The sequence below is a fragment of the Chlorocebus sabaeus genome, chromosome 16 (genome assembly GCF_047675955.1).
Source record: "Chlorocebus sabaeus isolate Y175 chromosome 16, mChlSab1.0.hap1, whole genome shotgun sequence".
In the NCBI taxonomy this organism is placed as follows: domain Eukaryota; kingdom Metazoa; phylum Chordata; class Mammalia; order Primates; family Cercopithecidae; genus Chlorocebus; species Chlorocebus sabaeus.
This window is the reverse complement of record NC_132919.1, coordinates 73,046,862-73,059,044: the sequence shown is the minus strand read 5'-3', so window position 1 is coordinate 73,059,044 and position 12,183 is coordinate 73,046,862. Positions and strand designations below refer to the sequence as shown.

The window sequence follows — 12,183 nt, the reverse complement described above, 5'->3', positions numbered from 1 at the left end:
GCAATGGCGTGACCTTGGCTCACTGAAACCTCCACCTCCCGAGTTCAAGAGATTCTCCTGCCCCAGCCTCCCAAGTAGTTGGGATTGCAGGTGCCTGCCACCACGCCCAACTAATTTCTTTGTATTGTTAGTAGAGACGGGGTTGCACCATGTTGGCCAGGCTGGTCTTAAACTCCTGACCTCAGGTGATCCGCCCACCTCAGCTGATTAGGTAGTGGGATTACAGGGATGAGCTGGGATTACAGGGATGAGCCACTGCGCCCCGCCCAGGGTGCAGTTTTAAATCGGGTGGTCCTGTAGGACTTGGTGGCTCACACCTGTAATCCCAGCACTTTGGGAGGCTGACGTGGGTAGATCGTTTGAGCCCAGGAGTTCAAGACCAGCTGGGCAATATGGTGAACCCCGTCTCTACAAAAAATGCAAAAATTAGCCTGGCATGGTGGCGCATGCCTGTAGTCCCAACTACTCAGGGGGCTGAGCTGGAAGGATCACCTCAGCCCAGGGAGATCAAGGCTGCAGTGAGCCGAGACTGTGCCACTGCACTCAAGTGTGGGTGACAGAGTAAGACCCTGTCTCAAAAAAATTAACTCACTAAAAATTAGTAAATAAATAGGATGGTCCAGAAAAGCCTAATCGAGAAGGGAGGAGCATGCCAGGAAGCAGCAAGGAAGCTGGTAACCAGAGGATGGGGGTTGGGATGGAATGGAGAAGAGGCTGGAGGGACTGGGACAGTAGGTTGCATAGGACCCTGTAGTCCCCTGGAAGGACTTGGGCTTCTCTTTGGTTTTTGGTTTTTGGCAGAGTCTCGCTCTGTCGCCCAGGTTAGAGGGCAGTGGTGTGATCTTAGGCCATTGCAACCTCTATCCCTGAGGTTCAAGGGATCCTCCTGCCTCAGCCTCCCCAGTAGCTGGGATTACAGGTGTGTGCTACCACGCCCAGCTAATTTTTTTATATATTTAATAGAGACAGGGTTTCATCGTGTTGCCCAGGCTAGTCTCGAACTCCTGACCTCAAGTGATCTGCCTGCCTCGACCTCCCAAACTGCTGGGATTACAGGCGTGAGCCACAGTGCCTAGACCTCAGGCTTCCTTTTGAATACCATGAGAACACCTGGGGGACTCTGAGCCCAGAGGTGACCTGATCATCTTACAGCTTAATAGGATCACTCTGGCCACTGTGTAGGGAGTACATGGCAGGGCCAAGGATGGAGGCAGGGAGACCAGTTAGGAGGTGACCACAGTAATCCAGGGGAGAAAATGACGGGGGAGATCGTGGCAAGTCATCACATTCTGCACGTATTTTGAAGGTAGAGCAGACAGGATTTGCTGACAGAACGGATGTGGGAGAGGAGTCAGGAATGATTCTAGGGTTTTCAGCCTGAACAATAAGAAAGATGGAATTGCCATCAGTTGAGAAGGAAAAGGCTGTGGATGAAGTGGTGGGTGTAGGATGGGAGGGGGGAAACAAGGGTAGATCCAGGGTTCCAGGACAGATCACCCAATGGGGCACTTCCCTGACCTAGGAAGGGGGACACTGGACAGCCACAACCTCCAGCAAATGCCCAGGATAGGTGGTTCCTGGTGACCTGCGGCAGAGCAATTCCAGCAGGGTGAGGACGAACCAGAGAGCTAAGTGTGCTGCACATGTGGAGGCTGTCCTTGGTCTCCTGACTTATGAAGCAGAGCAGAGGGATCTGGGAGACACAGAGGCTGGTGGCCTGAGCCCATGTGGAGGCTGCCAGGAAGAGGCAGGAGAGGGAGAGAGTGCAGATCAGGATAAAGAGTCTCCACACGAGGGAGGAGACATGGATCCCAGCCAAGGCTTGGCTGCAAAAGCACAGGGTCAGGCTCAAGGCACTGAGGGCCTGGACCAGCGTCAGGGAACAGGGGGAAAGGATCCAGAGACATTTGCACAGCAGAGATGGCCAGGAAGCTGCTGGAGAGTAGGAGGAGTCAGGCGCAACTCCAGGATTTTGAATCCCAACTTCTGCTAGCATCCTGAAGGCCTCTGTCCCCCTCTAAGTCCAGGCTTACCAAGGCCTGCTGCACCCTGGAGTCCTCAGTTCTCTGAGCACCGCCCCATACCTGATTCTAAATCCACACCGCTGCTTTCTCTGCTTTCGTTGCAGGCCACAGTCAGAGGACACTGTTTGCTTGCTGTTCCCAATGCCCTCTGGCCCCTCTATCCTACAGCCGGGTGGTATGGCTCCTTCTCCTGCCCTCCACCAGAGCCCCCATCTCAGCAATGACTTTGCTTTCTGTCTCAGAGAAAAACACAGTGCTGAGCGGGGGAAGCTGAGCACAAAAGAGAACCTCTTAGGAGGTTCTAGAAGCAGTGACACTCACCTACTGTGACCTACAGTGATAGAAATCAGATCAGTGCTGTCTGGGGCCAAGGGACTGATTGCAATGGGATAGGAAGAAACTTTCCAAAGAGATGGAAATGTTCTATATCTCTAGGGGGTGGTAGTTGCACAGCTGTATACACTGGTCAAACGTCATCACCTGTACATTGAAAATGTGTGCATTTTATTATATGTAAATTATACCATAATAAAGTTTATTTTATTTTATTTTGAGACAGAATTTCACTCTTGTTACCCAGGCTGGAGTGCGATGGTGTGATCTTGGTTCACTGCAACCTCTGCCTCCCGGGTTCAAACGACTCTCCTGCCTCAGCCTCCCGAGTAGCTGGGATTACAGGTGCACGCCACCATACCCGGCTAATTTTTATATTTTTAGTAGACACGGAGTTTCGTCATATTGGTCAGGCTGGTCCCGAACTCCTGACCTCAGGTGATTCATCCACCTTGGCCTCCCAAAGTGCTGGGATTACAGGCGTGAGCCACCGAGTCCCACCTAATAAAGTTGATTTTAAAAATAGAGAGCTAAATATTTTTTTAAGACAGGGTCTCACCCTGTCACCCAGGCTGGAGTGCAGCAGTAGGATCATGACTCACTGCAGACTTGACCTCCCAGGTTCAAGAGATCCCCCCACCTCAGCCTCCCATGTAGCTGGGACTACAAGTACCCACCACCATGCCCAGCTAATTTTTAAATTTTTTGTAGAGACAGGGTCTCATTATGTTGCCCAGGCTGGTCTCAAACTCCTGGGCTCAAGTGATTCCTCCTGCCTTGTGCTCTCAAAGTACCTGGCCTAAAAAAAGACAGAGTATTGCTCTGTTGCCTAGGCTGGAGTGCAGTAGCACGATCTCAGCTCACTACAACTTCCGCCTCCCAAGTTCAAGCAATTCTCGTGCCTCAGCCTCCCAAGTATCTGGGATTACAGAGGTGCACCACCACACCCAGCTAATTTTTGTATTTTTAGTAGAGACAAGGTTTCACCATGTTGGCCAGGCTGGTCTCGAACTCCTGGCCTCAAGTGATCCACCTGCCTTGGCCTCCAAAAGAGCCGAGATTACAGGTATGAACCACCATGCTTGGCCTTAAAAAATTTTTTTAGGGCTGGGCACGGTGGGTGGCTCATGCCTGTAATCCCAGCACTTTGGGAGGCCGAGGCAGGCAGATCACAAGGTCAGGAGACCAGCCTGGCCAATGTGGTGAAACTCTGTCTCGACTAAAAATGCAAAAATTAGCCAGACATGGTGGCAGGTGCCTGTAGTCCCAGCTACTCAGGAAGCTGAGGCAGGAGGATCACTTGAACCTGGGAGGCAGAGGTTGCAGAGAGCTGAGATCTCATCACCGCACTCCAGCCTGGACAACAGAGCGAGACTCTGTCTCAAAAAAAAAAAAAAAAAGTTTTTAAAGAGAAAATAACAGTCTACCAAGCAGAAAAATCCTGTACACACATACACACACACACACACACACACACACACTCATCTCACACACACACACACGCCAATCTGTCCACATCCTTTGCTTCCTCCCTTCTCTCTGGCACGGAAGAGCGCCTCATCTTGTCCATGAAAGCTATCACACCTGAGACTGTTCCCCCTAAAAAGAACTCATGCCACCCTTCCTCTGACCTTGCATCCATCTCCCCTGCTGTCCTCCCAGCCCAGCCCCTAGGAAGGATGGGCTATATTCCCCTTCACCATGCTGGATCAGTCACCCCTCTCTGAGACACCTGCCTTGCAGGGACACTCCCTCTCTCCTTTCTGTCTTCTCTCAGGTTCCTAGGACCCCATTTGCTTGTATCCAGTGATGGAGGGAGAGTTTCAGGCTCTCCCTCCATGTCTGGATACTCCTTCTCATGCTCCCAGCCCGGTTCCTCTCCCTCTTCAGTGCCGGCATTCCCTGGGCCGCTGGCCCTGGCCTTCTGCTTTCCGCTCTGCACCTGCACAGCCTCCCGTCATGATCTCACCTGCTCCAGGGCTTCAGTTACCATCTATTGCTGACAGTGCTCAAAGACACCTCTGAATTTTTTTCAGAGTATCAAGAATATGGCAGAAGAGGTAGACACAGGATATATGACATAGGCTTCAGAAGCAGTTTCTAATTTTTAATATGATACGTACACTCAACCCCCTTCTGGGACAGTCCACTGGACCTCAGGCTCAGCAAGCCCCAAACTGAACTCATCAGCCCTTTGCCAGCCCTGCTCTTCCTCCCTTCCTCAGGATTCCAGCTTCAGGCAGAAACCTGGTAGTCATCCTCTTACTCTATGACTGCCAATTGTCAATTATCCCCTTCTCTTGATTTCACCCTCTAAAACTCCCCCTTCTCCAACCCCACGGACACTCCCAGAGAGGCTCAAGCATTCATTCATTCAATAAGTGTTAGCTGAGCACCTACTCTGTGCCAGACACTGATCCCGATGCTCAAACACAACACATAAAAATCAGTGCCCTACAGAGCTTCCCTTCTAGCACTTGCAGTAATTTCAAAAGTGGCTCCATCTTTCATTCTAACCCCTCTAATTGCCTACTCTTCTGTGGCCCAGCAAAAGTCACCAATGTGCATCTGCTCAGCATCTTCCATGTGACCTCATCCTCCTGGGATCAAGCCTGGGCCATGTGTGAGGTGTCCTGATCCCCTTCCTCCTGTCTTCTCTCATCTTCCCTTCCTCCCCCACCAAATACTTGTACCCTCTAAACATGGTGGACTCCCTCTGCAGGTGGTCCATTCCCAGATATAAGGCGTATTGTACTGCTTGTCCGGCAGCCTTCCCCTCAACCCCAAGCACCTGCAGGACCAGAACTGCTCTTACCCTTCCTGCAGTATCAGTGCTTGGCCCATTATCTGGCACACAGTTGGGGTCAGCAAATGGTAACTGATTACATAGATGACAGTGAATTAACAGTAGTGTCACACAGATAGAGTCTTGGGGAACAGGGAAACATGAGTTCTGAATTAGCCCCAGAACACCTCCCTGATTGATAATTTAGACCAACCCCTTGGACACCTAGTTAAAAGCAGGGTGCCAGCTGGGCACGGTGGCTTACACCTGTAATCCTAGTACTTTGGGAGGCTGAGGCAGGAGGATTGCCTGAGCTGAGTCAAGATCAGCCCAGGCAAGGCGTGGTGGTTTATGCTGTAATCCCAGCACTTTGGGAGGCCAAGGTGGGCAGATCACGGAGTCAGGAGTTGAAGACCAGCATGGCCGACATGGTGAAACCCCATTTCTACTAAAAAAAAAAAAAAAAAAAATTAGCCAGGGCTGGGCATAGTGGCTCATGCTCTTTGGGAGGCCAAGGCAGGCGGATCACCTGAGGTCGGGAGTTTGAGAACAGTCTGACCAACATGGAGAAACCCCATCTCTACTAAAAATACAAAATTAGCCAGGCGTGGTGGCACATGCCTGTAATCCCAGCTACTCAGGAGGTTGAGGCAGGATAATCGCTTGAACCTGGGAGGTGGAGGTTGCAGTGAGCTGAGCTCATGCCATTGCACTCCAGCCTGGGCAACAAGAGTGAAACTCTGTCTCAAAAAAAAAAAAAGTAAGGTGCAAATCCTACTTTTGCACCCACTGCTCTTTCCTCGCCCTAGAAATTTCCACAGGAGCACAGTCATCAACCTACAGAATGTTAACACCAAGGGGACTTTCAAGATCCGGTCACCTGACCAAACACCAGAGAGAGTGACTGCTTTGCCCAAGATCACGCTGCTGGTTAGGGGTAGGGCTGGGACTAGAGTCCGAGTAGCTCTGTAAAATGGCAACAAGAATAGAACCTATCTCAGTCTTGTTGCAGGGAGTATATTACATGCTTAGCACATTGCTTGGCACATAATAAACTCTCACCGAATGGGGAGCTGTTGCTGTTATTGTTGCTATTGTCATCTACATCATGGGTGTCCAGCCTTGCCTCCAAGTTCCTTGCCTCCAAGTTCCTTGCCTCCTGATCCTCCCATCCCCCTAGTGCTATTCTCCACTATTTCCTCCCTTTCCTCCCAATCCATGATTTCCTCCCTTCTCCCCTCCCAATTCATGTTTGACCCACTGCAGTCAGCCTCCACCACCACCAGTGCCTAGAACCTTCCAGGCTAAGGTCACCAGGGACCTCCTCCTTGTAGAACCCTTCCCTCCCTCGACCTCTCAATGGCATGTGACCCTAGCATTGCTTCCTCCTTAAACGTCCTTGCCTTCTATAACAAACTCTCCTGCTGCTCAGGACATCCGGCTGTCCCTCTTACCCTCTCTGCTGACCCAGACACAAATAGTCAACTGCCTACTGGGCATCACCACCTCTTGTGCCATAGGCACCCAACGTCAGCACATCCAAAGCAGTTTGTTACGAGCTCCATCAACCCACCCTGCTCCTAGGTTCTATTGTTCAGTGCACAGACGGACCCCATCCACCAAATACCTTAGACTACACCAGGCATGACTGAGGGGAGGACTCCCAGAGGTACAGCCTATGGGATGGATTTGGTGGATGGGGTTCATCTGAACATCCTTCTTAACATCCTACCTTTTCTGTTTGTTTCTTTGTGTGTGTGTTTGAGATGGAGTCTTGCTCTGTTGCCCAGGCTAGAGTGCAATGGCGCAATCTTGGCTCACTGCAACCTCCGCCTCCTGGGTTCAAGCAATTCTCCTGCCTCAGCCTCTCGAGTAGCTGGAATTACAGGCATGCGCCACCATGCCCTGCTAATTCTTTTTTTTTTTTTTTTTCCTTGAGACAGAGTTTCACTCTTGTCATTCAGGTAGTGCATCGGCACGATCTTGGTTCACTACAACCTTTGCCTCCAGGGTTCAAGCAATTCTCTGCCTCAGCCTTCTCAGTAGCTGGGATTACAGGTGCCTGTCACCATGCCCAGCTAATTTTTGTATTTTTAGTAGAGACGGGGTTTCACCATCTTGGCCAGGCTGGTCTTGAACTCCTGACCTCGTGATCCACCCGCCTCACCCTCCCAAAGTGCTGGGATTACAGGCGTGAGCCACCATGCCTGGCCACCTCTACGCCTTTGAACATGCTGTTCCCCTTGCCTGGAATGCTCTTCTGCCCCTTAACTGCCTGCAAACTCTCCCTCACCCACTTGGTCCCAGTTCAGGCCTTCCCTGACCCCATAAACTCAGCTACTTCCTCCCTGCAGTATCAGCACCATTCATAGCACTGTCATAGCCCTTTTCACCCTGAAGTTAATAATTCCCTATGTCTATCACCCTCACTAGCTATCTGTGTACCTTCCATGTGTCTCCATGTATCTGTTAATACTTTCTTATGTCTATCATCCCCAGGTGCTATCTGTGTATCTCCCATGGCCAGCCCATAATGATTCAGTGAGTTTCTGCTGAAAGACCAAATAATTAAACTTTTTCAACTTCTGTCCTGATGGTAACTATAAGAGGAGGGATGAAGATTAGGCTGTAAGGCCGGGCATGGTGGCTCACACCTATAATCCCAGCACTTTGGGAGGCTGAAGCAGAGGGATCACGAGGTCAGGAGATGGAGACTATCCTGGCTAACACGGTGAAACTCCGTCTGTACTAAAAATACAAAAAATTAGCCGGGCGTGGTGGCATGAGCCTGTGGTCCCAGCTACTCGGGAGGCTGAGGCAGAAGAATCTCTTGAACCCAGAAGGTGGAGGTTGCAGTGAGCCGAGATCACATCACTGCACTCCAGCCTGGGTGCCAGAGCAAGACTCTGTCTCAAAAAAAAAAAAAAAAAAAAAAGATTAGGCTGTAAGAGGAACTGGTAAAGTGGAACATAGCAGGGCAAATGTGCTAGTCATCTGTCATCGCTTACCCTGGAAATTTCCCCAGGAGCAGAGTCATCAACTTATAGAATGTTACCACAAAGGGGACTTTCAAGATCTGGTCACCTGACCAAATACCAGAGAGGGTGACTGCTTTGCCCAAGGTCACACTGCTGGTTAGGGGCAGGGCTGGGACTAGGGTCCATGCAGCTCTGGAAAAAGTTTGGGTAGATACTACCTCATCCCATGAACTTGTTCCCTTCCTACCCATCCTATCTCCCTAAAGGAGGTCCCTGATGCTCTAACATGGTCAGGGAACTACCTGGGCTCACTCACAGCTCTTGAAGCACTTGCTAGGACCTTGGCCAGGTGGAGTTACCAAAATCTTGTAGACTGGGGTAAGGCGGGGGTTGGGGGGGGAATCCAACTATCACCATTTTAGCGATTGGCAAACTGAGGCTGCTAGCTAATGGCAGAGGGCAAGATTTGATATTAAGCACTGTGTTCTTCCTGTAGAAAGACCTGAAAAGCCCAAACTCCCACATATGCAGAGTCACTATTTACAATAATCATGACTGCTGACTTCCTAATGTCAGGGAAATCCCCTCACTCCCACCAGTTCCTCCTGAAACTGAGCCTCCCTCCATCTCGCACAGGGTGACTTAGGAAACAAACTGTACACCCACCCTCCTAAGCCACCCAGGCCTACTGGATAGATCGCCTCCGAGTCATACCCTTTAATGGGGAAATCACCCTTCTTTGTGCCGGGCACTTGACATGTCACTGCTCATATCAGCCCTGAGGTTGGTACTGCAGTCTGCGATGGGGAAACTGAGGGTCGCAGATAAGTCACTACCAATCCATGGTCAAAGCAAGAAAGTGGCAGGGTTGGGACTCGAACTTAGGTCTGCCTGACTCTAGTGGGTCCCCGCTCGGGCAGGAGGCCCTTCTGGCTGAAGCCTTTCGCTGGCTGGACTACCTGGGGGAAAGTGACTTAACCTCTTCGAACACCCCCAAGGTCAGAAGCTTTGGTTTTAGGGGAGAAAATGGTGTGCAAACGAGACGCGAAGGAAACGCAAACCCTCGGGCGTTGGCGCAGCCTCTTCTCCGAGCCCGGGTCTGTCTAATGGCCCAGAGGGAGAGGTCGTACCCCCGACCCCTGGCACCTGCGAAACCAAGCGCCCGGTCGGCTGGCAGAAACGAAACCTCAACATCCTCCAGCCTCCCCCGCTTGATTCCCGGAACCGGCGAGCCAGGCTTCGCGGAAACTTGCCCCGCGGCAGCTGCCTCGGGCCCCGGGACCGCCCCGACCGCAGCCCGCAGCTCCGGGCCGGGAGGTGCGGGCCGGCGCGGTCGGGCCCGAGCAGCAGCGCGACGCGCGCTTCCGCCCCGCTCGGCTCCGGCGGCGGCCGCGGCGGCCCCACAATCCCCTTCTGGCTCCGGGGACGGGCGGGGCGGGGCGAGCGGGCGGAAATAATTTTCTGTTTGGTCGTCTCTGCCCCAGTCCCTTCGCCGCGGGACGCGCGAGACGGGAGAAGATGCGGGAGGCGGGAAGCAGGAGCGGGAGCGCGCGGCCCCGGCACGCATAGGGCGGCGGAGAGGGCACGAGCAGGGATTGAGCACCTACTGTGTGCCTTCACGCTTTACAAAAGGATTTTCGTTCGGTGTTCGCTACAGCCCCTGTCCAGGGGTACTAACGCCCCATTTACAGAGGGACAAGCCGGATTTCGCAAAGGGGAAGTCACTCGCCGAAAGTCGCACCGCCAGGGTCTGCGTGACACCCCAAAGCAGTGCTCAGTTACTCCGGGGAGAGCGCGGTGAACTTGAACCACTTGTTGGCTGGTTCCTGCTCTTGCTTGTTTTTTGCGGATCGGCACATAGTGGGCGCTCAGGAAAATAAATGATAGAAGCTTGAGACTGAACTTGACAGCTCGACCCTGGGTACTCGCCACGAATCCAGCCCAGCCCGCGGGGCACCGGGTTTCTCCAGAACTCGCAGGGAGCATTTGCGGATGGGCCGGTAGAGGCGGCTCGGACATCCTAGCTCCGCACCCGCTCTCGACCAACGCGTGGTGGCGGAACCCCTGTCGTAGCGGGGCACAGAATGGGTTCAAGTCCCGACTCTGCCAATTTCAGGCTGAGTAACTTTGGGCGAGTCACTTCTTCCCGTCGAAACCTCAGTTGCTCTATTCACAAAATGGGAGATATGAACACCCACCCTAAAAGGGTGTGGGTAGGATTAAACGAAACAATGTTCCTAAAACGCTAAACTTACAAGTGTTGTCTCCCGTCCATCCCATAAACTTAGGCGACAAACCTGGCGCGGGGTGACCTGAGACAAAGGCTTCCCGGTCCCCGTCTCCAGGTCGTCCACCCCTAGGGCGTAGGCACCTTTTAGTAACCCCCGTCCGGCGAAACCCGAAACTGCGGCCACCTTGGCAGCGTTGGGTCCCAAAAGCAAATATTCAAATATTCTGAAACTCGTGCATGATTTAGGACTGACATTTTTACGTTTAACATTCTTGCAGTTTTATTCTTGCTAGTAAAGGTAATTCGTTAGAAACCCCTAAGTGCAGTTTCTCCTCTGTGTCTTGTTTAACTTTTCGTGTTAGCGAAATTTACAAATTTGACCAAGGAACCGGAGCGCGGCAGTCCTCGCCGGGATCCCGGCCATCGCAATAATCTGGCTCTCGGCCCCTACTCCCAGGCACGGAGGTCAAAGAGACCGGCTTCCCCTACACCGCCCTGTGTAGATGTAGCCTCTTCGTCCCGGCAGCCCTCCGAGATTCCCTGTGTCCACCGGAGCGAGGGGAGGTGGGGGGCTGCAGCCCAGAACTCAGCTTCCCCGACTTCCCCACAATCCCGCCTCTCCGGGATTAAGGGAGTAAATCCCTGATGCCAAAGACCAGGTCAAGGACAAGTTCTCCCCCGCCCTACTCCCCCCTCCTGGGCGGGGATTCACCTCCCTTCCCGGATGAAAGGTACTAAAGAGCCGACGGGGGGCCGCGGCGGGCCCCAGGCCCTTGATGTTCCGGTTGAACAGGTGCTGGTGAAAAGGAGGCGGACCCGGCGGAAGAGTCTGCCAGGGGGCAGTGCACCGAAGGGGGGGCGACCTCCTCCACCGCCAGTCCCCCGGCCCGTCTTCCCTTCTCTCTGTTTGCCCCTCCCCCGCAGGAAGCGTTCCCGGCCTCGAGGTCTTTGAAGTGTCGTTGAAGCCCCCAGGGCTGCCTTCTCCCCTACGCCACCCGAACTCCCGCTGTGGGGGGCGGGTGACCTTTAGTCCCACGAGCGTCGCCCCCCTTTAGGAAGTTTTTGGGGGGTCAGATCTCACCCCCCTCTTGCCCACACAGGTCTTGGGAAGAAGCGTTTGGGCCGACGCCCCTCACTTCTCTCCCAGACCCAACTGCAGGTACTTTAGTCCTCTGGAGTGCTGCGTGTGAGTTACGCTGTGTGTCTGTGCGCGTGCCTAGAGGTCAAGTGTAACTGGTGTTCGTGAGCACCTCATGGTTGCGGGTCTCTAACTCTCGTGGGTCTCTAAGCGCGCGCGCGGGGCTGGAGCGGAGGTTCGTGTCTCTGGGAGGGTCAGTGGTGTGACTGAAGCTGGGAGTTAGCTCGTGTCTGTGGGTGCCTCGGTGTGTGTCTCTGGGGCTCCGAGTCCCTGTGTGTGCGTGTGTGTCTGTGAACCCGACAGGAAGCTCCCCGAGGGCAGGAATATGTTTTGCTCTCTACTCGATCCCAGCGACTGGCAACGAGCGTTTAATAAATATCTGTTGAATGAATAAGTGTCTGCGTGTGACAGCGTCTACCCTCCAGAGTGGCCTCCGAGAAAAGGGCCCGAGGGCAGCCATCCAAACAGACCCCCAGACACGGGGTGGGGCGGGGGCGAACGGCCCGCGTCGCTCCCATTCCTCCTAGCGCCCCTTTCCGCGGTCTCCACCCCCAAGTTTCCCTGGGGCTGAAGAACCCACCCAGAGACGAAGACTTGGCGGAGGGGGCTGGAGACTCGGGGACCCGGGGCCCGAGACGGGAGGGCGGGCAGAGGGAGGGCTCGGGAGCGACGACCCAGAGCCCTAAAACGAAAAA

General features: G+C 53.4%; 1 protein-coding gene across 1 annotated transcript in view; it reads right to left on the bottom strand.

Moving 5' to 3' along the window:
- EPOP (elongin BC and polycomb repressive complex 2 associated protein) overlaps nt 1-12,183 on the bottom strand; it is a 35,868-nt gene that overhangs the window by 22,607 nt on the left and 1,078 nt on the right. The gene's annotated exons all lie outside the window — the stretch shown is intronic.